Source organism: Miniopterus schreibersii (assembly GCF_964146895.1).
Source record: "Miniopterus schreibersii genome assembly, chromosome: 4".
Taxonomy (NCBI): domain Eukaryota; kingdom Metazoa; phylum Chordata; class Mammalia; order Chiroptera; family Miniopteridae; genus Miniopterus; species Miniopterus schreibersii.
The window spans coordinates 60,353,675-60,378,618 of NC_138105.1; positions in this window are offsets into that span (position 1 = coordinate 60,353,675).

A 24,944-nucleotide genomic window follows, 5' to 3' on the forward strand; every position below is an offset into this window, starting at 1 on the left:
AAATAGTCAAACCAAAAATAGTCAGTTTTTTATCTCTGTGCAAAATTAAATTATGCTCATTAGTTAACACTTAAAATACACTCCCATTTCTCTAGCCTGGAGTTATCTCATTAAAAAGACTTATTAGAAAATTTGCCTATGTAACAGCCTGCATGTTAAGGAGCAGCCAGTCTGTCTGTAGGAGGTGGGAACACATGGACAAGCCTTGGCTTTGGCAAGGAACTTAGCATCTCAGAGCCTTGGAAATGATGGCGGTGGTGGTGATACCCCACAGGGCTGTGAGGAGGAGTAGGCATGGTCATTTAAGTCTAGTGCCTGGCAGCCAGAAACTCCTCCATCAGTGTTGGTCCCACCGTCTCCCAGTGTGTTCACTGCACTGGACAATTTGAAGGAGGATGTTTGGGGGTGAGGGACAAAAGGCAGAGCTTTCCAAGGAGAGGTCCCTTTCTGTGTTTCAGTCTCCTGATCAGTTTGAGAGAGAAATCATATATGCCTCAAACAAAAGGTAGGTAGTTTAAATACACTGGAGTAGAAAGTGCTAAGTTTTGTGTAACAGATAATACATTTATTATTCGTAAGAAATCGAACAAGGGAGAGACATGTGGCCTGAAGTAGCTACTACACTATTTTTATATCATTTTCCTGTATAAAATACTTAAACCACATTTAAATACACCTTAGATAATTTCAAGAAGATGAAGAAGAAAGGTCATGTTGCCCAAAATCTCTTATTATAACTAAGAGGCTAAGAGTATGTGAGGGAATTAGTGCTGGCAGGACAAAACACAGTCCACAGTAGGGCACTGAAGGCAATGGAGGCACCAGAATCATGCCAGAGAAAATTTTCTTTCATAACCATCTCTGTGCTGTGGTTGAGATTATGAGATTTGAGATAAACAGTGGATAGAAGGCTGGGGTGGCAGCAGACTTGACCACCATGGGCCTTCCAGGGTACAGGGTGGGCAGCCAAGCAGCCAAGCCAGGTCTCCCTGTGCTGAGAGCCCTGGGCCAGCCACCCCGATCTCGCCCTACACTGCTTTCTGTAAGATGATGGACTGACAGGCTGGATCGTGTGGTCTGAATTCAGGCCTCTCTCAGCTCTGACATGCCACAATGAAAACTGATTTATTGATTATTGTGGGCCAGAAAATTTGAAAGAGGTTGAAAGAGATCCTGAGTTCTTTTCTGGCTGAGGTTCCTCCAGAAGCAGAGCAAAATGAGCTTCTTGATCACCATCAAGGAGGAAGGAAGAGTTTAATCTTTGGACCTCTTGCCAGTCTACCTGCTAATCTTTGCAGGGCAGGACCATGGACAGCTCTTGGCAAACTGGGAGCTAAGCAATTTCTCGTAATCTTTTACCACCCAGGCTATCCCTCCCCCCACCCTCCAGCAGTGCTGCTCATATCACAGCTTGCAGAGTACAGATCTGTCCCACCTAACCACCCCAAATTTAGAGATGGTCTCAAGGTCTAAGCATTCCATGTACAAAGTGCATAGTGGTGGTTGCACAATTATTACTTTTCATTTTGCTCAATAGATACTTAGCTAGTATGTCTTGTGTGCAAAGCACTGTGCTGGGCTCATAGGCAGTATTTTTCAAACTTTAGGTCACCACCCAGTGGTGGCCTTTAATCTCAATTGGTTACAACCAGAATTCTGAAAATAAAACAAATAGAATAAAATAAAAAATGTCAGTGTCTCACACACAGTATTACTTAATAAAACTTGTGTTTCAGCTTTACACTGGTAGGAGTGTGTTTCTCTGTGTTAGGAATTTCAGTGGGAAATGTACTTCTCACTGCATTAGAGTTAGAAAAGTTTAAACCAATGCTCTGGGCTCACAATTCCTTATCTTCAGTTCCACATTCCAAACATGAAAAGTTTTTAAAAGTTTGGCACAAATTCATTTGGCAGCAAAACATGACCTGAAATGATTTAAGGGTATTTATAGTCTTTCTTTATCCCACTTACTGTGAATGTTTGGACACTTAACTGCAGAACAGAGGCATACCTCTGACCTCAGTGGGCATGTTGCACTCAATTACTTTCCTAAGAGCCAGAAAATCCTGAACCATAGGGCTTCTCACAAGAGAGGATGGACATAACAGTTTTCATTCATTCAGCAAGTATTTATCGAATGGTTACTATGAGCTTGACATTGTGCTGGGTGTCGGATATGGGAGAAAGAAAAGTTAATGTGAGATGAGTTCTTGGGGAATTTAACAGTCCCATGGGTGGGATAGATTTGGGGCTACCAGAGCTGACCCTCAGCACTTTCCTTCATGTTCTTTCTCCGTGTTAGTTCACCCAGACCCTCAGCTGCACGGATTTCTCTGCCGGTGGCTTCTGAGTTTCCTGCATTTCCAACATGACTTCACACCAGCACTTCAGTTCAGCCCATTTAAAAGCAGACTGCAGGTTCCTTCCTCCCGTATCCCTATATCCCTAATGGTACCATGGTCTCCCTCACCTGGATACAGCCTTACCTTGTCCTTGACCCTGTCATCCAGTCATTTATTGATCGATTCCTGTTGATTTTTTCCTGTCAATAACCCTTGCCTTCTCTCTAGTCCCAGCGCCACCTGTTAGTACAACCTTGAATTATCGTTTCTCACCTGACAAATTATATGATGTAGAAGTAGAGTTGGGGGAAGCAAGAGTCTTAGGATCATAAAGACCTGGGCTCAAGTTGTATGTCTTCCCTATTCTGGCTGAAGGACCTTGGGCAAGTCACACAGGATCAGTTTTTTCTTTCATAAAATGGAGTAACATTTTCTTTTATAAAATATGTGACATATATTTCCTGAGATGTAGTTAGGAATAAAAATATGCACACCAAAGACAATATTAAAAGATAAGCTACAGAGTATGAGCAGGTATTTGTGGGACATGTAACTAACAAATGATTAGTAGTAAGGATTTATAAAGAACCTCCTTCAATCCAATAGAGGGGGAAAGACCTAAGTTTTGAAAATACACAAAGATATGAACAGGCAGTTTCTAAGGAGGAAATCAGAAGATCAATAAGTATGTAGAAAAAAGTTCAAATTCATTGGCAATCCAGGAAATGCAAATTAAAACAACGAAATACTGTTTCACATCTATTATGTCGCACAAATGTGGGCAAGTTATGTCAAGCAATAATAACTCATATTGCTGGTCCATGTGTAAACAGGTCCACCCTCTTGAGAGAGCAGGTTAGCAATGTCAAATGAAGGTGGCGATGTACATACCTACCATCCAGCCAGTCCACGGTGCCAGGAATGCCCTTCGCAGCGTTGTGTTTAGTGACGAGAACACTGGAAATAACAAAAATATCCACTAAAAGGAGACCGGATATTCAATGACATACTATACAGCAGTTAAAGTGAATAATTTAAAACTACATTTGTAACATCATAGATAAATCTAAACAATGTTGAGTGAAAAAAACAAACTGCAGAATACAGTATGAAACCATTGATACAAAATTTAAAAACATGCCTAACATTATTTACATATGTTAAATATTTACGTGTGTGTGTGTATGTGTATTTGTGTGTATGTGTAGATATCTAGTTTATGGATAAATGTATATCTAGCAAAAATATTGAAGTATGCATGGGAATGATTAACAACAAACCCAGTACAGTGGTTGCCTAAGGAGGGGAATGGAATGGAGACTAATACAGAGAGGGTTAGATGTAAGCAATTTATTTTCCAGAAATTGAAACTATTAATGGCAAATGTTAAATTTTGATAGAGCTGGGTGGGTATATAAGTGTTCCTTGTATTATTCTCTTATGTGCTTGAAATATTTCATTTAAAAACAACACTCAAGCCCAACCTGGTCCTTAGTGAGTGTATAATAAATATTCCTTTTGTTCCATTCAGAAGGCTTCTAAGATTTCCTTTTTAACCTGCCTAGTCGACTTCCACTCCCCCCATCTGTCCTTCCAGATCAAACAAGGTCTGAACTCCCCGTTGAGGCTCTCATGGCCTCCACTCTGCTTTCCTGCTCCCTTGTCTTGGCTTATCTGGTTTTCTTGGCAAGAATTTCCTAATCCCTTTCCTCTGGTTATACAAACCCAACCCTCCTTCCACCCATCTGCCCATCCATCCATCCTCCCATTTCTCTATCCACCCATCCACTTGTCTACCCTCCCACCCACCCACCCACTGGCATCTGTGCACCCATCTATCCATTTACTGAGCATCTTCTACGTGCAAGGCATATACACAGCCTGCCCTGATTTGCTCTGCTGCAAAATAATCACAACTTTCACAAAATCCCTTTAATATGGTATTTATCTGATTAAAATTAATTTTATCTTCCTAGACGAGGCATTGAAAGGCAGGTACTATCTTACTCATTTTTAATTGCACTTATAAGAGCTCATTTAATATTGGCTGAAGAAATAAATGAGTTTCAGACTGTATGTCCAAATATTGAAATCAATGGTAAGATTATGGTTTAATTCTTATCACTTGAATCTAAACATTTAGTGTCTTGAGCTCATTGATTTTAATAAGAGTACCATGCACTCCCTTCCATCTTTGTTCCCTGAGGGAAGGAAGATCGTTCTACCCCAGTCATTCTGCCTTCACATTTACTGAGATTCCAGATTCTGGTGCACCAGGCATGACCTCACTTCTCTGGGGACTTTGCATTTATTTAGAGGAGGAATGCAGTGCTGCAAAATATTAGTAACATGACAAGGCAGCGTGAGGTGTGGGTCAAATAAGTGATGCTGGCATCGTGATCTGAAATCACCCTTAATGAAATGGCTTGTTGTATGCTAGGCTGTGTAAGACTGATTTCGAGAGTCATTCTTTTGCAAAGGGATCTGGGTCAGAATTATCATTTTATGTCAGACTGGGTTTCTGTAAAATCCACCCCTTCTTTTTTGGCTCAAGTCGGTATTTAACATCTTTATTGCATGTAAGCTGATACTCAGGTGTGGATTTGGCGATGTCTTCTGATACCACAATTTTGTGAGGTGTGAGCCTGAAATCTTTCTGACCTGACACTGAATGGAGTTTTCTTTGCACTTTTTCAAAACAGGTGTCTGTGGATTCTTAAAGCTACTTACCTTCCTCGCACCCCTTCTTCTCCAGTCACTGCTGGAAAACAGTTTTCAATCTGACTGGCTATTCTTTATGTTTCCAACAATCAGTCACAGCTTGTTTGTTTGTTGCCATGGTTACTCCTACCAGGTAGGCTGTTTGGAAACTTCGGGTTGAAAGGCATCTTTATATTAACCTCACTTTCTCCAGAATGAGCTTCCCTTCTCTGCCTACACCTCTGCTGGAATATTTCTAGCGATGGGGAACTCACCATTTCTCACTGCTGGTGACCTTTATCTGTGGGCTTAGAGACTCGCAGGTTGTCTGAACCACAATGGGAGGGTTGGGCTCTCCCCAGCAGTGGGGCCCACATAGCATTCCAGGGAGACCCAGATCCCCCTTGGAAGGTTCAGGATCTGCTGGATCCCAGTCTTTTGGGACGGTGGGTCTATGGCAGCTTCTTTGAGTCATGGCATTATTGGAGTCCTGGCGTCAAGAATGCTGGTCTCAGTCCTTTAAGATTATTGTAAATCATGTTTGGCCTCTGGAGTGGCCAGGGACAGAATGCTGTCTGCCTGGGGGAGGGGCCTGAAGAATGAGCCTGAGGGTATAAGGAGAACATGGGTCCTTGTGTACAGATTGGACAGGAGACCAAATGACTAGGAACAAGCTGTCAATGTTGCAGGTGTGACCCCAGAACCTCCAGGCACCCCACCCGGTCAGCACATCTGATTGGCTGAGACAGTGTGACAGCCGAGGAGGGTCCGATGGAGCCTCCACTTCCAGGTGGGCAGCTGCCACCACCTGCTACCCAGACGGCTCACACCAGGGCTGCGGGCCCAGAGGATGGGGACATGGCTGCTGGACTGTCAAAAAAAACCCAGCAGGATTCCTTTGAGTAGCAAACTTTCAAGATGTCCTAAAACCATATTGAATATGACACTGTCTGCAAAGGAATAAAAATAAATTGCTTTATTCTTCCTGTCCTTTGCTTTAAGCTTTGGCATTTCTGCTTTTGGCTGAGGAGGTACATGCGAGTTAGTAATGGAACCAGTGCCAGCCTGGCCATGCCTAATAGGGCCCAGCGACCATCTGCCAAGACAGAGTTGGCATTGGGAGGGACTGCAAAGGATGACCAAGTTCCTCCAGGACCTGGACTTCTCACTTATACAGCATGGTCCCTTTCTTCTTGAGTAATGTCAAAGAGTGGTCAACATTGTCATTGGAATTTAAGTGTTGATAAGATCTTTGTAACACTCAGAAGTGTTTTTTCTTTCTATCTTTGAGTTGTGTATGGTGTAACAGACCCAGGACACCCACGCCCTGCTGCGGACACCCTTCCACTTGGCTGGGCCCTTTCCTGTTCCCAGCTCCCTGCCCACATATCTGGCACACTTTCGACCTTGGCTTCCCCTCTCTGCCTGCCTTACCCCTGTGCCTTCTGATCACACATCCCTTTCTGCTCTGGGCCTCCCAGGTATTTGATTCACCAGTTTGACTCAACAGAGAGGTCTTCAGGTGGGGCAGGGGTGGTGATTTGGAGTCTAGAAAGAGTCCAGTTTCCCAGTCTCAACTCTCTAAGGAATGTGAACATAAACCGTAGGTGCAGTTTTTTGTGTGATATTTTTTAAAGGCCACCAATGTAAACACAACTGGGGCTTAACAGCTGAAAGGCAGTAATGGATTCACAGCTGGCTTAAGTGGAAGAGCAGGAGCTGGTTGCTAGATAATTAATAGCTGCAGTTGACTGGATGGGAGGATCTTAGAGGCAGGAGTCATATCCAAACCACTGAAAGCCATGGAAGAGTAAGAGGCACAGCCTCCTGAATCCCAGTGGATGCTCCCTTAGGCTGGGGCTCTCCTGCTAGGCCAAGAGGACCCTTTAGTTGCTGGACTATGATTAGTTCTGGGAGGTGGTGGGGGTTGCGGGGTGAAGGTGGCAAGAAGGAGCCCTGGGGAGATAGTTTACCAAGCAGAGGAAAATTGCTTCATACTTAATATCAGTCCCATGTGTCATACAAAAACGGACAGAGATGCAGTCTGTGTTTCCAGTCCTTTTTTTCTCAGGGAGCTAGGACTCGAAAATAAATTTGGTTTCCTCATTCTGTTTGTGTAGATGATAGTTGGGTTGCTAATCTCAGTCTTCTCACTTCAGTTAAGAGCAACGTGGGCCTCAGAGTGAGAAAGATGGGGCCCACTCTTCCTTCACACCTAGGTGACCATGTAAACCACTCACCTCTTCTGTAAAGTGGGCCTGATGGTACTTCCCTTTTAGGGACATTGTGAGGACTCAATAGAATGACATAGGTAAAGCATTTAGCACTGTGCCCATGCCAACCACTTTAGAAAGCATAGCCTTTCAAGAAAGACAAGACTGGCTTTGAACCCCAGCTCTATCATTGATTATCTATGTACTTACAGGCAAGTTAACTTCTCTGAGTCTCAGTTTCCTCATCATAAAAGTGGAATTCTTACCTGTCTCATAGAGTCAGGGCAATTAATGGAAATGATATATGAAAGTGTCTAGCACAAAGCTGGGACCATAGAAGAGGTCAATAGATGGTAGCAATTATTACTGTGTCTTTCCTTCCCTTGTCTATTAGATGTGCTGTCATGGCGATGGTAGGTGTTGTTACAGTGACAATATTTTTGAGGAGGTACTTGGTGTCACTGGGAGATGGCTGATCATACTGTTCTAGCTCTAAACATGGAAGGCTATAGCTCAGATCCTTCTCACCTCCCCCTCTACTCCATCCCCCAAATTCCATTTAAACTCAGAAAGTGATGGCAAGCCTTGGAGAGATACTAGGCAAGGCTTTCAGATTTATGGATGGATCCTATTTTCCTGATTAAGTCTTGACATGTAAGACCTCCTTTTATAAAGGGACCACTCTAATTTCAAAGCAAAAGAAAAATATATATGAATCTGATTTTAAAAAATATTATTGCTTCATGTAAAATGCATACTCAAGCGTTGAAGATGAAAAGTGTGCAGATGTAAAGATTACATCCGGTATCTGCATCTGGCAATATTTTAATGATAAAATAATTAAGTGGCTTTTGTACCACTCTAATGCAAGGGAACACCTTTGTACTAGAGTCTTTGTGTCTTACGTTCCATCGAAGTATGATGCTTCTTGTGGGAGAGTCCTGTGTGTCACTGCAGAGGGGAAAGCACTGTAGACCGTGGGACCTCAGTATCCTTGTCAGGGCAATGCAGGGACTTAGAATTTGTCTGTGACCAATGCTCAGGTCTTAAGAACAGTTTGCTGAAGAACAATTTAAACAATACCACAATAAAAGGAACATGGCCTTTGGTTAATATTTAGCTTCTCCTTATACCAGGGAGCCTGCTGGATTTTGACACCACATAACTGTCCTTTCCCCAGAGCCATTAAACATCATAAAAACCCTTCCTATTTACCATGGGGCCATTTATTCTGGTCTAACACCAGGGGTTTACATTTTAGAAATTGAGGGAGTTCACTTACATTCTGGTCATGCAAGAAGAATTTCTAAAATGCTAAACATTTACACAAATGTGTAATATGTTGGCCCTAGTGTAGTATGGAAATTGGTGTTGGTTTTATTCTGTCTCATCAATTAAATGCTAACACTGTATTGAGAAGACAGATTGCTAATCAGGGTGCTTTTGGCTACCGAAACAGAAAATGCACTTTAAAGTATCTAAATAATAAGGAAAATGTATCATGTCATTTAACAAGAAGTCACTAGGTTGGTTAGTCCAGTAGCTGAAAAATGACATCATAGACCCAGGTTCCTTCCACCTTTTTGCTCTGCCCTCCTCAGAACAGCAGACTGGCTTCCTTTGTGATTGTAAAATGGCCTACACCTTTCTCAGTGTAATTTTGAGACCTGACAGTGTCCAGAGGAAGAAGGGAAGGTCTCTTTCCATGCATCTCTCTTTAAGAAGGAAGAAACCTTTCTGTAAGACATGGGCTTCCGCCATGTCTCACTGGCCAGAATCCAGCACATTGCTGTGTCTAAAGTTAATCCCTGGCAGGAGGAATGGGGCTGCTGAGATTAATGTAGGAGCATTAGAATTTACCCTGAATTTGAGATCAGTCATTTTCCCTGAGGGGAGAAAAATCATCAAGATCAGAGTTCTGTTAGCACAGAAGGAGGGGAGGAATGGATGTGGGTGGTTAACTAATAATGGCAGCCAAAAATGTTCTTCACCGAGATAATGGTTGAATGCTTCCTCAAAGGGCAGATTTAGCACCATTTCAACACTCACATTTAAACCTCACTAGGGTGTTACAGGATTTGGTAGGAGAAAAAGAGGCATGCCATAGAGAAAGACTTCTAGAGTGTATAGGATTTCAGACTCTGAAACAGAGTGCGATGAGGACATGCAGAGAAAGAGTATGTGTTGGGGGTTGGCACTGGGGTTAATGGGCTTCACTGGTTCACACTTCCAACTCTATCTGTGGGAGGCAGTCTCCACCTCGGAGCCATTCTCTGGAGATCTCTAAGGGCAGGACTGATCCCTGCAGGATAGGACTGGCCAAGTGACCTCCGAGGCCTCTGTTCTGTTTCAGATATTTCTGGTGTTAAATCTTTTCAGAGGATGCAGACTGCAGCCACACCACTGCCTCTGTTAGCAGCAGACCAAACTACTGCACTGACTTTTTTTATTTGAAGTCTCCCCTTTCACTGAGGAGGCAGCAGGATCTAGAAAAGAGATACCATCAGAGTGGGACACCGGAGACCTGGATGGTATTTCCTCTCCGCTGGGGATTCACTTTGTAGCTGAGGTAAGTCACTTAACCTCAGCATGATGCTTTCTAGTGTGTGCAACTCGACTTAATGCCATTGAGAGCCTTTTACTCTTTCTTACATTTTATTTTAGATGTGTCGGGCTAGGGTTGCCTTAGTGTGGGCTGGGCAGGATACAGTGTCTTCGTCCCACTGGGATCTTTTGTGGTGAAATGACTAGAGTTCTGGTGCACTCCTCCACACTTCATGCCTGCCTCTGCTGAAGGTTGTGATTTATGGATAACAACTGTAACAACTAGCACTACTTGAGTACCTACTGTGTGTCAGGTACATCTGCAGCCTGGGATTTGGACCTGGCTCATTAGTGCTTAGGTTTCCAGAAATTTCCCAGATCAGCCAAGTTCAACCTCTGTGTTTACCTGTAGTGTGATTTTCCTTCTCAAATAACTTCTTTATATTGAAGCAGCTCTTCATAAACCACCGAGTCAGCACATTAGCAAGAATCTGAGTCAGGGACATGCATTTTACTTGTTTTGTTAAAACACATTTGGCTTCTGCTTCGAATTCTTTAACTGAGGGAATGTGGACAGACGGTGGTGTTGTGAGCCTGTGCGGACAGTGTCCTCTAAGGGACCCAGGCCCACCCACCAACGAGGAGGCTTGGTTCCTTCTGCCGGTGAGCATAAGAATCCCCTGGAGGAGTTTGTGAAACCCTGAGTCCCATCTGTAGATACTCCTTGGTCCCCACTGCACCCCCAGCTCCCCATCCGCATGCACTCCTGGGCCCCCACCTGCATACACCCCCGGGTCCCCACCTTCAGACACTCCTGGGTCCCCACCTTCAGATACTCCTAGGTCCCCACCTGCACACACTCCCAGGTCCCCACCTGCACACATTCTGACCCAACAGATTTGGGGTGAGGCTCGTGCATTCACACAGCTCCACAAGTGATGCTGAGGTAAAACCTCTGTGGACTCCAGAAACACCGATCTGCCTGATGTGCAGAATGTCAGCCCACAGAAGCAGCCGAAGAGACCTTTGACAGAACAACTGAACCAGGACTGACCGAGTAGATAATTAAGTGCTCCAGAGAGGTGGGAACTGGTATAAACGGCCAAGGGAACAGCTGAGCCAACTTGCTCACAGTAAGCCTTCCTCTGGAAGAGGCAGTTTGAGCTGAGGTTTGAAGGAGGTGGGGGAAAGATGGTAGCATGGAGGTCATGCAGCCCCCAGGAGAACACTGGCAGCCTGGGGGTATCTTCAAATAGAGGTCTGTGGGTGGCCTGCCTAGTGGCTGACCAAGGCTGGACCAGAAAGGACAGGTTCCTAGCAGCCTGACCTCTGGGATGGTCTTTCCTGGGCACCATCCTGCGTTACTATCCACCTTGGCATCCCCCGTTGTTCCATCATTGTCCATGCTCCACTCTTCCATCCTGGCCAACATCATTTATCCCTTTGGATATTTTGGTGATCTTATCTATAAAGTGAGGAAAACTTGTTCTTCTCATGAGATTGCTATGAAGAATGATGCAGTCATAACACACACACTTCTTTCACATTAACAAACATGCACTTAGCCCTCTCCTCAGGCTGGGTCCCCCGCACAGGGCTGCAGGCTTCTTGAGAGTAGAAACAGTGCCACACGGCACCTGGTACACAGAGCGGGTATGCCACAAATACCTGTTTAGTCAAAGACGGAGCCTTGCCTGATGCCCAGGATATAGAGATGATGAAGACATGGCCCCTGCCCTGGGAGGTACTCCTACAAAGGCTACGGGATGAGGGGTGAGTGCTGATGCTTGGTGGAGCTTTGGCCAAACTTCCCCTGGATGCCGGGAAGGACAGGCCGTGCCTGGAGGCTCAAGAGAGCCTGAAAGGAGAGCTTGGAAGATAGAGAAGGCGGTGACCTTGGGGACAGAGGAGGGCTGGGGTAGGGCCATCCCAGGCAGAGGGAGAGCTGAGAGGTGAGGAACAGTTTAGGGGTGCACCTGGAATGCTGGGAGCACCAGATCGCAAAGGCTTGTTTTTGAGGTGAAGGAGATTGGATTCGCCTCACGGATAGATGGACACTGCTTAGATTCCATCATTCCGCGGATACTTCATTTCATAGGCCTGAGCCAGTGTTTCCTCAGGAGCTGACCGGTTGCAAATATGTGAGGAAGACAAAGGGTGTTAGAGGTCTCTTCCATCTAGTGTGTGAGTAACCCCTTTGCCCCGAAGCTGGTGGCAGTCCCCACACAGGCACAGAAAAGACAGAGAACCTTCTCTGAGTCTGGGGGAATAGCTAACCTGTTACTGGCAGGTGCCTCTTGGTAAAAAGGAAAAAGTAGATCCCACACATTACCTCTGAAAACTGGTGAAGTCTGGTACATTATTTCAAACACATTTGGGCTGAACTAGAAATAGGCCAGCCTAGTGGGTGGAGCTCTAAATTTACACCTTGGTCTCTTCATTAAGATCTGCTAAATGTTTCATTAGTGCGAGGCGCTATGTAACATGTGAAGAACTCCCTCAATATACATTTTCTCTCCCCTCCCCAAGTGGTAAATAGTGCAATGCTTAGAGACAGGAGAGTTTTTATTTTTAAGTGACAGTATAATCATACCTAAATTCCAGGAAGTGCTAAGTGATCCAGGCTTGAAGCAACGTAGTAGCTTCTGTTTGTGTGCAGGGAAGTCCAGCAGGGCTGAGCTCGTATGTGGCGAATTGCTCTGAGCACTTGAGAGCACAGGATATATAGGCGGTGTCCTGGCCAGGTTTCCTACTCCCTTAGATGGTGAATATTGATGGCTGAAGTCATAGACTATTTAAATCAGTAATTACTGTTTGTAGAGGACAGAAGTGTAGGAAATCAGATATGGGAGCTATACTGGCAATTATATGCAAATATATAATGAATGTAACCCATTTCTTAGAGTATAGTTGTGGAAACTGAGGCTTGGGGAGGTATGGCCAAGGCCATGGGTGAGGTGGGCAGAGACTGGATTTAGGGAACTCTCAATTAAGACCCCATCTTTTTTTCTTTTTTTTCCAGAGTCCTTATTTTCTCTTTCAATGTTATTTTTTGTAAGAATAATGTATTACTGAAGGAGTTTTTAAAAAACCCAAACTTATCACCTTCCTACCTCAAATGCTTTAAAATATATTTCTGCATTTCCTTGAAAAAATTTAAAATATGTAGTTGTTATCATAGTGGGCATACAATTCTATGTTCCCCTTCTTAATTAATATTCAAATTTTATCTATGGTTATGTGTTTTTCATAATCACTTTTATTATAGTTGACCAGAGCTCTGGACACCTAGGCTATTTTTGAAATTTTAACTTTGACATATGATGCTGGCATGAACCTATGTATGCATTTGGCTTTTTCAATTGAACATCCTTGCCCTCTTCCCCCCACTGAAACACTCCCAGGCCCTAAAGGGGAAGCCCAGCCCATTGCTGGTGGAGTTTTGCACCCTTGCCCACGTAGGGGCTGATAGGGAAAGCTTTGACCCAAGCTGGGGGATACAAATAAATAATAAAAATAAAGTAATAGAAGTAATAAAAATGAATCAATAAGCTCAGTGGGGACGCTGCAGCCTGTCAGATCTCACAGCTGCCATGGGCATTAAAGAGAGGTGAGGGCTTTTCCTGATGCTGGAAGTGGGGCCTTCGTGGGAAGAAGGAGGCACTCACTCCACAGCCAGTTTGCAGGAGGAGGAGGAGGGTGGTAAGGGGAGCACTGAGCTCCCTCCTTGCCCCTGCCTGGGTGGTGCAGAGGGACCGTTGTGCTCAGCGGCCTGTGCAGGACTATGGCAGAGCTCAGGGAGCTGGGCTCCTCCTGGCCACTGAGTCTCAGGGAGGGAGGCCTCAGGAATGGCTTTATTCTCAGTGGCAGCCTATGAGTCCCAGGGCTGACTTGGATCAAAAACAGCAGAGCAGGGGACCCTAGAGAACATCAGTCCCACCCCAGGGTTTGTTGAAAGGGCCAGAGGCATGTAAGCCTGGCTCCACCTGCTCCGCTTTCCTTCCTAGGAAGCTAGAAATACAAAAAAGGACACCAGCAGGGACCCACTCCTATCCTTTGTGGCTTCTTTAGCTCCTCTTCAGTTCTTGAACCCTGAGCGGTCACAGTAGCAATGTCGCCCAATCCCTGTTCAGGAAAACCTGACGTGTCCACAAAGCATGTGGGCTTTGTCATATCTCTGCAGAGTGTCCCAGTCCAGGGGATCTCAGGAAGGGAGGCTTTGGAGCAGAGGGCTCTTCTTTGACTGTCTCACAGGCTGTGGGTTGACCAGCTGTTTTAACTAAGCCCCTTCCAATTTTGCCTAACTTTCACTCCTGCTGATGTCACATGGTACAAAGTGATTGCACGTTGTTATTTGAGTCCCACCCCAACTTTGTAAGATGATATGGATTCCTAGTTGTCAGCAAAGTCTTACAGAGAGTGAAGCTGGGATTCACAGAAACTCCCTGCTCCCCCAAACAGGAGTGGACCACTTTTACTATGTTCAGAGCAGAAATCATCTCCTTATATCTCCCATTGCCAGCTCACCGCTCCTGGCCACACAGCAGCATATCCTGGCAGTGGAAGGAGCTGCCTCTCAGCAAAGCCGAAGCTGCCCTGGCCTGCCCTCTGGCTCTGCTCCACTTGGGGTCCCTGACCATTTGTTTCCTTCCAGGTCTTAGCAGAGAGGGCAGGTGGGCAGAGCATCCTCAGGTGGGCTCACTACCTCTGTGGCTGGTTGATGTTCCATCCCACTGCTAAGGACAAGAAGCACCTGCTTATGCCGCCTTTGACCGAGGCAATGAGGCTGCAGCCGGTGGCACTGAGGGAAGCAGTGGGACTTCCATTGACTTCCATTGAACTATTGCAGAGTAAGCCCTCTGCTAATTGACGCACAAGAAAGCTTCCCTATCTCCCCATTAAGCTGACAGGGCTTATTCTTGTTTACATCTTCTCTGATTGTAAGGTTCCCTTTCAACTTGATGGTCAGAACTGGGTGGGGATCCATGGGGAAAAGAGAGAATCCTTGTCTGAGCCTGCTGATGGGGGAATTCCTGGGATGGAACAGCCCAGAAAAAGAAGCAGATGCATTTAATTTCTCGATTAAAATGAGTTAAATACTCACAATTTTGTGTGTGATCAAATCATATTTGAGATACAACGGGCCAAATATATTTGTGATGAACTACTGTGCAGATAATGGAAATCATTTCAATAAAACTCTCATCCATGCTAAGACCTTAATCAAGGGATAACCTATTTGACATTGGATCATAGAGAACTGTGTAATTCTGCACTTGCAGGAATAGATTTATTCCATTTGTGTGATTAATGCATGAGGGAGCCAAGGTCATGCTGAAGTTAAAGTCCATCTTCTGGATTTCCTTGGCACTGTCCAGTTTTCTGAGGGAGCAACAGTTTTTAGAGTGTGATTTTAAGGCCTTCCTCAGTACTCTTACTTTTCTCAGAATTTGGTTTTCTATTCTTTGAAACTGCTATAATCTTGAGGTAGATTGCCTAAAACATAGGGGATACCTCTCCCGGTCCCCTGAAAGTTCCCTGTTGCTCTTACCTAAACTTGGTGGTTTCAACTTGACTCAAAGTTACACGTGGAAGGCTTTGTCCCAAATAACTACAGACCACCGCGTTTTCTTCATGATTATTTACCATTGATATGCCCTGTGACTTTTGTCATTTTATTATACATGTCTTATTCTACGACCCTCAGTTTCCTTATGTGTAAAATGGGAGTAATAACAGCTCCATTCTCCTTCCCAAAGAGGTTGACAGCTCAAAGTGCCTGGAGGGGGCTGTGTGAAGCGCAGAGAGTAGCCAGACACAGGTGGCCTCTGGAATCATTGCATTCCCTCTGAGCTGGGGGTAGCTCTGGAATCATTGCATTCCCTCTGGGTTGGGGGTGGCCTCTGGAATCATTGCATTCCCTCTGAGCTGGGGGTGGCTCTGGAACCATTGAATTTCCTCTGAGCTGGGGGTAGCTCTGGAATCATTGCATTCCCTCTGGGTTTGGGGTGGCCTCTGGAACCATTGCATTCCCTCTTTCCAACTAGGTTGTATGCTTTTTGTGAGCAGTGAATGTCTGTCTTATCCTCTCAGTTATTTCCTGGCATGAGCCAGTGCTCAGCAGACTCCTTGGCCAACCAGCTGGGCAGTAGAGGGTTGTGCAGACAGCTCTGGAGACCAGCCAGGGAGGTGAGGACAGACTTGAACCAGTGGCAAGCACTGACTTTCTATCTCCACAGTTTTTATTATTACATTCTGATGGGAGAAATAGATATATAGTTAAACTGCTAAAATGAGCCTAATAATCAGGTCAGTGGAATTGCAAAAGATATCTCTTTTGACATGTTCTGATTTCTTTTTTCCTCTTTCCTTAACCCCCTCCTAAAATCTGTCCTTTCTCATAAAGAGACAAATTTCTGACTTGGCATAGGCTGTGGCTTGGACAAATTGCACGAGAAGAGATCTCTTTTTGTTAGTTTGCTAGGAGGCTGTCTTCTTATGGGGACTAAAATGACTGGAGAGGCCCCGGGCTCTTCTAATTAGGCAAAGAACAAAAAATATATGTCATTACAGAATGCAAAGGGCATTTTTTCTTGCTTTTTGAGGTGGGTCCCTGCAAATATTTTGGGGGATTGCCCATTTGTGGAAGGATGGGAATCTTAAGCAGGCACTCTCCGTTAGGGGTATTTGGGCATCTTTTTGATATTTTAAAACCTTTATTGGTTATTTTATTACAAAAATGTTACCTTGTTTTTGTAACAAAATTCAAAGAAGTATATAAAGTAAACCCATATTATCTCCTTTCTTCCTGCCCCTCTTCCTGGCTCCAGTCCCCATTTCCCCTTCCGGAGGCAATGACTGTGACCTATTGGTGTGGCATAAACTTCCAGACTGTTTTATATGTGTGCTTAACCAAACTCATGTACAGATACACAGATTTTATTTTACAGAAGTAGGATAATTGGAAACACATTGTTCTGCAACTTGCTTTTTTCACTGTGTACATTTCTCAAGTCATAAATATGGTCTACCTCATTATTTTTTAAAGCTGCATTTATTCTATTATTTGATAAGCATAATGAAACAATTTGGCAATGCACCCAAATGTATCACCTATTCCCCTACTGATACACACTGAGGTTGTATCCCCTCCCCTTTCCTGTATACACACTTCCTTTTGCCACCTGCAAAGAAGACACCGTGTCCTGCTCAGAGGCCCTTTTCTGATGATGGGGAGGTTTTCTCCCTATGAGAAGGAGGCTGGAAATGGGTGCTGGGCCCTCATGTCCTGCTTTTGCCCCTGAAGGAACAGGTCAGGCTGCCAGAATGGTGGGCATTTTTAAGGTCCACTGGCACCCTGTTTCTTTTTCTTTGCTCACTCTCTCCTGTGGCCCTGGTGTGGCCCATGGGCCCCTTTTTCCTTGGCCATCAGCCTAAGTTGGTTGGAATATACTGCTCGTGGGCACAGGGCCCCTCGGGAGGGTATGTTTGCCTTGGGGGCTGGATGGGAAGGCTGGGTGCCCACTACGTGATCCCACAGCTGGAAGGCTGGAGACCTTCAGGGCTGGCTGGGCAGGCTCCCTTCCTCTCTCACCATTCTTGGCATTCTGAGAACCTCCAAATGGGCTCTCAGTGACCCGCTGCTAGGACCTTCCTAGATTGCCATTGACACCAGCCTTTGCCAGCATCTTGGGCACAGCCTCTGTCCAGCACAGGGAACTTCAGGCAAGAGAGGCTGAGTGACTCTACATCAATCAGTCGTGAGCACTCATCCGTACTGTACCTGGTGCCCCCAGAACTCAAGGAAAAGAAGCAGTTGGTGTGACAGAAGACACTGAGGTGGGGCCCTTTGCTCGATAAGACGAGTGGTCAGAGAAGGCACTTGTCAGCTGCGGGAAGAGGAGCCAGCATGAGATGAGCTCAGCAAAGCATGTTCCAGGAATGGTGATGGCGGATGCGTAGGGCCTCAGGTGGGGAGATCCTTAGGCTGGGACAGGAATTGGCGGCAGTGCAGGGCAGGGTGCTCGACAGCAAGTGAGGGGACAGCGGCCTGAGAGGAGATGTCGAGGCGGCCAGACAGACAGCATGGATCCACCAGGCCCGGATCAACTGCTGGGGCCCCAGCTGCACACCTACCTTAACAAATTGTCAGGTGTTGAACTTCTCTAGGACAGAAATACTTTATGTGGGGGATTTTGAGGGTGGAGGCAGAAAACACACACCTGGCACTCTGAGGCAGGAATGCTGAGTGCCGTGGGAGGCTGGTCAGAGTGCGAGGAGCTCAAGGGACTAGGTAGCACCTCCACTGTGGGGTCAGGGCAGGCAGTATGGGGCTGGGCATGAGGGTGAGCCCTGGGACTTGCAGAGACACTGGGGGTGGGGGCATTTCCAGCAGTCCCAAGGCACTGCCATGAAGTTCGGGGCCCTGGCAGTAGGGACAGGTGTGGGGAACAGCTGAGGCTTGTTTGGAGCAGAGATGCATAAACATGGAAGAGTCAGGCTGGACCCAGAGCAAGGGGCCTCAGCCCAAAATGAGTGCACTTGATTCATGGGGAAGGGGATGGGGCAAGATGTTTTGTTCTGAGCTGATTTGCAGGGGGAGTAGAGGCCCTCTCTTTGCTCATGTGTGCTTGTGGCCCTGTTCTCTAGAAGCTTACATTTCACTCCAATCCTTTGGGATTTAGAGGGGAGATGTTCTAGCTAAGACCCTGCCCTGAGCTGCAAACCATCAGGGCTGGGAGGTCACCAGGCTACCACCCATTTTCAGTCCCAAGGCCTGGCCAGATCACACCCTCCCAAAGTGGGGCTCATCATGAACTACCAAAGTGGAGCCTGGTGGCCAAGGTCACATGGAGGACCTGGGGAGAGGGGAGGCTCTATAAAGCCTCCAGCACACCCTTCTCTATAGCCAAAGAACATATCCTCTCTGGCAAAGGGGTGGAAGGAGAAAGAACTAGAAGCTGACCAGTGTTCTCTGTCCAGCACTTTATAGTCCATATGCACTTCCTCTCTTAAACCTTTGCTTCCTTGGGACTCAAAGTGGCCTCAGGTGTCCGGTGACAGGAAGTAGAATTCTCTCTCATGCAGCAGGCAGCTTGGTGGGATGGTGGAGAAGACACTGGCAGAAAGGCAGACCAAATCGACGTTTGGACTCTGGCTCCAGGAGTCCACAGCTGTGTGGCCTTGGAAAAGTAACTAGAGCTCTCTGGGCCTCGTTCCCTCATCTGTAAAGTGGTGACAACAATCCACAGCCTCAAGGTACCCATTAAAATTGACAATGTCAATAAAGTCTCAGGGCGAATAGTAAGAAACTCAATAAGTGTCAGTTCTCTGTTCCCTCTAGAATTCCTTCTCCTACTTAATCCTTCCAAATGAAATTTTAAAAATAGGTCTGTCTTCCCAGTAGACACAGAGAGACTCAATAAATCCTAGAGTAAGGCACCAAGAGAGGTTGCAGAATATGTTTCCCCAGAGACCTTTAACAACACAGCTGTCTGGAGTGACTTGGGGTCAAGGTCAAGGTCAATGGTGAGGCCCCCTCCATCTGAGGGTAAGTGTTCTCCTCACACCTGCCAACCTGGACTCTCCTCCTTCTCTAGCCCTGTACCACCCTCCACTTCCCCCCAAAAAAGGCTCAGCTTAGCAGCTAGTGCAGTTGAATGCCCTGAGACTGCTTCCAAGTTCAGCTTCTCTGCTTTGAGTCCCCTGGGGTCCTGATTCTGAGGAGCAGAAAAGGCTAAGTGTGTGAGGGTTCCCCCTCCTTTAATTTTAGCAGCAGCCGACTGCATTCATGCTGACACAGATTGCAGTGGTTGCCATGGGGACCAGAATCTGTGCCCAGATTCCTTCTGGAGCTGGGAAGACAGTGGGGCTCCTCTGAGCAGTTGAAGGATTTCTACTTTATAGAGGAGTCTTGATCTTGGACTTCCAGACTCCAGAACTGTGAGACTAAATGTCTGTTGTTTACAAGCTACCCAGTCCGTGCTATTTTGTTATAGCAGCCCGAATGGCCTAAGACAGAGGGGATCTAGTCAATGGAGTGGTCAGCTTGGGCCTCCTGAGAAGGTGACATTGAGGTTGTTGGTGGAGTTAGCCACGTGATACCTGGAGAAAGAACACTTTGGGCCTGTGCTTTCCAGCGTGGTAGCTGCTGGCCACGTGTGGCTTTTGAGCACTTGAAACATGGCTGGGCCAAATTGAGATGCACTGTAAGAGTAAAACACACACCAGATTTCAAAGACTTAGAATGAAAGAAAAGAATGTAAAATATCTCATGAATATTTTATATTGGTTACATGTAGAAGTGATAATATTTGGATATATTGGGTTAAAGTATAATATTAAAATTGCACCTTCTTAAAAAACTTTTAGTGTGGCTACTGGAAATTTAAAGTTATACATGTGAAATGTAAATTTGAATTATATATGTGAAAGAGCACGTACATCCAGGGCTTGCATTTGTGGCTGGCATTATTTTTTTCATAGATAGTGCTTTTCTCTGGAGGGGCTGCTAAGCTGGGAGCATGCCTGGTGTGGGCAGGGATGGAAAGAAGGCCAGTGTGGTGGATACAGTAAGGGAGGAACAGGGAGCAGCAGAAACTCATGGATTTTGAGCAGAGGAGTGACTGGGGCTAATGGTGTCTGGTCTTAGTCTGCTTGAGCTGTCACAACAAAGTAGCAGAGGCTGAAAGGCTTAAACAACAGAAATTTGTTTTCTCGCAGTTCTGGAGGCTACAAGTTCAAAATCAAGGTGGGAATAGGTTTGGTTTCTCCTGAGGCCTCTCTCCTTGGCTTGCAGACAGCTGTCTTCTCCCCGTGTCCTCAAATGGCCTTTGCTCTGTGCACACGTCCTAGTGTCTCCTCCTCTTCTTATAAGGACACTAATCATATTGGATTAGGGCACTGCCCTTTCACCTGATTTAAACTTAATTACCTTTTTAAAGGCCCTATCTCCAAGTATGTCACATTAGGGGTTAGGACTTCAACAGGACTCAATTCAGTCCATAACTCACTCTTAACAGCTGTGTGTTCCTTCTGCCCAGTTAGCAGGAGGGAAGGTCACTTGCAGGCAAGACCTTGCTTGGCTCTTCTTCCTGTTCCCAGCTCGGCCACATGGCCAGCAGTGTGTGGGAATGAGCATCTGGCCCCAAACCCCCTTCTTGCTGCAGCTGTAGACCCTGGAAAACCCTCAGAACCCTCTAGGAGGCTCTCTGTGGTGCTTCCTAAAGGGAGACAACCTTACTGACACCTCCTGGGTGCAGGCCCTCAAAACCCAGGACCGTACCTAACCCCTCACAGTGACCCTGAGGAGGGGCCATTATTTCCCGCACCTTCTAGGTGGTGCTTGAAGAAATGAAGTGACAAGCCCAGGGTCACACAGTGAGAGGAGGCCCCGCTGAGGCCCATTGGACCCCGAGTCTGTACTCCAGCCACTGCTTGGGCTTCCTGGCCGCTGGACGCAGCTTTCCACTCTTTGAAGGAACAAGTGAGTCAGACTATAACTTGTAAAGGACTGGACTTCCTTGTCCCAGTGGCTTGGGAGTCAAGGTTGCACTGGGTAAGTGTACACTCTTCTGCACATCCGCTTAGGGGCAGCGAACACCTGTGCTGGCCGAGCCCTGGGTCCTGGCTGGACTAGCTGACCCTTCCTTAGTACCCACTCTGGCTCTCACTGGGTGCCTGCCTTATGCTTGGGGCACTTTCCTGTCATTATTGTGTTTTAGCTTCAATTTATATATTAGAAAATTGAATTTCAAAGAGGTGAAGGAAGCAAGGTCACATTGCTAGTGAGACTCTTGCCCAGTTGCTACTGTCATTCCAGCCTGTGTGCTCTTTCCAGTGTCCCATGGAGCCCTCACTCCTACCTGATGCTGTAGAGGGCCAGTGATCTGATAGCCCGGGCATCTGGGTTCAAGTCACTTTTTACAAAAAAAAAATCAAAAAAATGTTTAATTGTGGTAAAATACACATAACAAAATTTACCGTCTTAATTTTAAGTGTACAGTTTAGCAGTGTCAAGTAGATTCATGCTGTGCAACCATCATCACCATCTACGCCAGAACTCTTTCATCTTATAAAACTGAAACTCCATACCCACTGTACGGTAACCCCCCAGCCCCTGGCAACCACCAATCTCCCTTCTGTGCCTATGAATCTAAGTGCCTCATGTAAGGGCAATCATACAGTATTTACCTTTTTGTGATCTGCTTATTTCTCTTAGGTTCATCCACGGTGTATCACATGCAGAATTTCCTTCCTTTTTAAGACTGAATAATATTCTATTATATGCATGTGCCATATTTGGTTTATCCACCCATCCGTCATGGACACTTGGGGTGCTTCCCCCTTTTGACTGTTGTGAATGCTGCTGCTATGAACACGAGTGTTCAAGTATCTCTTGGAGATCAAGTCACTGTTTAATCGATGAACTGGGAACAATGACACTTGCCCTGTCTACCTCCCAGAATTGTTTCAAGGACAAAGTTGTGAATGTGTATGGAATGACTTGTGAAGCGTGAAGGGCGATCTAATGGGGTGGGAGGTGGTGACTACAGTCTTTTTCCAGCATCAACCTTGACTGGGAAGAGTCAGCTTTCACCAGGAGAAAACAGGCTTGGGATATTTTCCTAATCCCAACCCTGGGAGGGACTTCATTTGGCAGAGAGGAAACTGACCTAAACCCTAGTGAGGGGGTGGCTTGAGGGCAAACTCCAGCCCAGGTTCGTGGTCTATGCCCAGTCTCTTTTCACTTCCCAATAGGATGAAGCACAGGGATGGAACTTGGATCAAATTTCTAAACCAGGGACCTGTGGCTGGTGGATGGACCCACCATCTTCTTTCCAGAGTGTAAACCTTAACCTTCTACCTCCAACCAAGGCCTCAGCTTCTCAGGATGATGCCACTGGCCTCATCCTGTGAACCATTTGGAACGTCTCTTGTCCCCATGTTCTGCTCCGATCCCAGGTTGGCCCACTGTCCTGTGGGAACACTACTGTGGTTTCCACCAAACCTCCACTGTTTTTTCCCAGTGCTCTGTCACCCTTCCTCCCTCCTCCTGGGTCTCAGCACTGTTTGCTCTCATCCTGCTCCAAGAAGACTGCCGCCTACAGATGCTCCAGTGATTAGAACTTTATTCACTGGGGCCTGGTGCACAGCCTCTACTTGGCAACTTCTCCTTGGGGGCCAGGGCCCCGAGGCACCGCTGGCTCAGCTCCCCCACCCCTGGGTAGCACCACTTTGCCATCTTCCTGCTCATCTCCCACACTGGACTGTGAGCTTCATGGGGCAGTGGTGCCCCAGTGCCTAGTGTAGCTCTGCTATATAGCAAGTGCTCAGAGAATGTTTGCTGATGGACTGCAGGGCTCCCCTACTAGACTATACTCTCCAGAGTATAGACCTGCATTTCTTTCTCCATCCCCCACATCCAGCATAGTGCCTGGTACATAGCCAGGCCCAGGAAATGATTGAGTGAATAAGTGAAAAAATGAATGCATCATGAGGCCGGAAGCCTCTGTCAGCTCAGAGCAGTGCAGAGTGGTGCTGCTGAGTGGATCTTGCTGCCGTGTCATCAGATGTTGTATCTGGCTGTGGGCCGCGGGGCCGTGTGGGTGCTGCCGAGATGGGGAGAAAAGGCACGTGAAGCAGAGGGACCAGTTAAGCAGAGCTTCCACCGGCATAGCTCTGTGTGCCTGGCTCCTCTCTTTTTGCTGCTGGAGCTGATTTGGAGCAGATCTGTTGCTATGTTCACGAACCTCAGAGGTAGGACATTTGAAAAAACATCTGGCTCCCCATTGTCCCAAGAATAGGCAAACCTGCTTCTTTTGAGTCTTACCTTCCTGCTCAAATGCCCTCGGCAACAAAAAGTCTAAAATTTCCATGATGTCTCCCAAATCTGTTTCAACACTGTTTTGTTTTTTCTTTTTTCCAATTTTCTTTTTCAAACCAGCCAAAGAGACCACTGGGTGTTCTCTGTGTGTTTGGCTTATTTCCTGGCAGCATTCTGGACTCCTGGCCTAGCGAAAGGGCCATAGAGCCCCAGGTCACCAGCTTGGGAACTGCTGAATGGTGACCGCCCAGATGGGTTGGTTCGCCTCAGGGCCTTTTGCTTTACTCTGAAACTCCTCGATCCACACGGATCCCTCTCCGTCTGCCAAAGGTCTGCTGAACAGCTTCTTGGCAAGGGTTTCTACTTCTTAATCTATTTTCACAACCTGTGATTGAACTGCGTGCAATGCAGATATCAGAAGTTAGTGGCATCTTTTAATTCTCTATTATTGATGAAAATTTTGGTCTGGAAAGAAAAACTGGCTTTGGGATTGATTTTCATCAGCTTAATTCATCTTTGGCATCGACCGGTGCATACGTTAGAGCGAAAGACTAAATCTGGGCTATTTCAGATAAACAGGGAATGTTATTAGAGAGTGTTTATGTTTGGGGTGCAGAAGGGCACGTCTGACTCTCTGCACTCTATGTTCCTTCAGTCCATCTGTGTTGTGCGGTCCTAGCAGGGAAGTGCATCTCTGAATTCTCCTTCTAACCTCCCCAGGCTCAGTACAGTACCTGGCACATAGTTGACTCTCAGCCAACGTTTGTGAAGCACATTCGTTTAAACAGCCTGCAGAGCTCATTATAGCCCTTAATTATTGCGCATCAGGAGGGAATCCCAGTGCTCAGATTCTGCAAGTGTGCACGAATGCCGTGGGGACCAAGATTCTGGGAAAGGTACTGCGAATCAATCATACAGGCCGATGAATGACTGGGACCCTAACTTGGGGGTGCACTTTAGCATATGGCGGCAACTTTAGCAGGCAGCTCCCAGCACAATTCAAATATTCTGGCCACAGCCATCCTGCCCTGTGGTGGAAGGGGGTGAGGCTCTTTCCCTGAACCCAAGGGGGAGAGAGCGTAGAGGAGAGGAGACAACTCCAAAGTTCCTCAGGGTGGGAGGACGGGAGTGCTGGCACCTGGGGCTCAGGTGTGCCTTTCGTGGTTTCCCCCAGCACACTGGGAGAGGGGTGTGTGAGGTTGGAGGACCTGGATGCATGTCCTAAGTGAGCCTCTTGAACCTCAGCTTCCTTGTCTGGAAATGGCCACAATGATTATAGTACTTCATTACAAAAACTATAATAGTTGGATATCTTTTAAA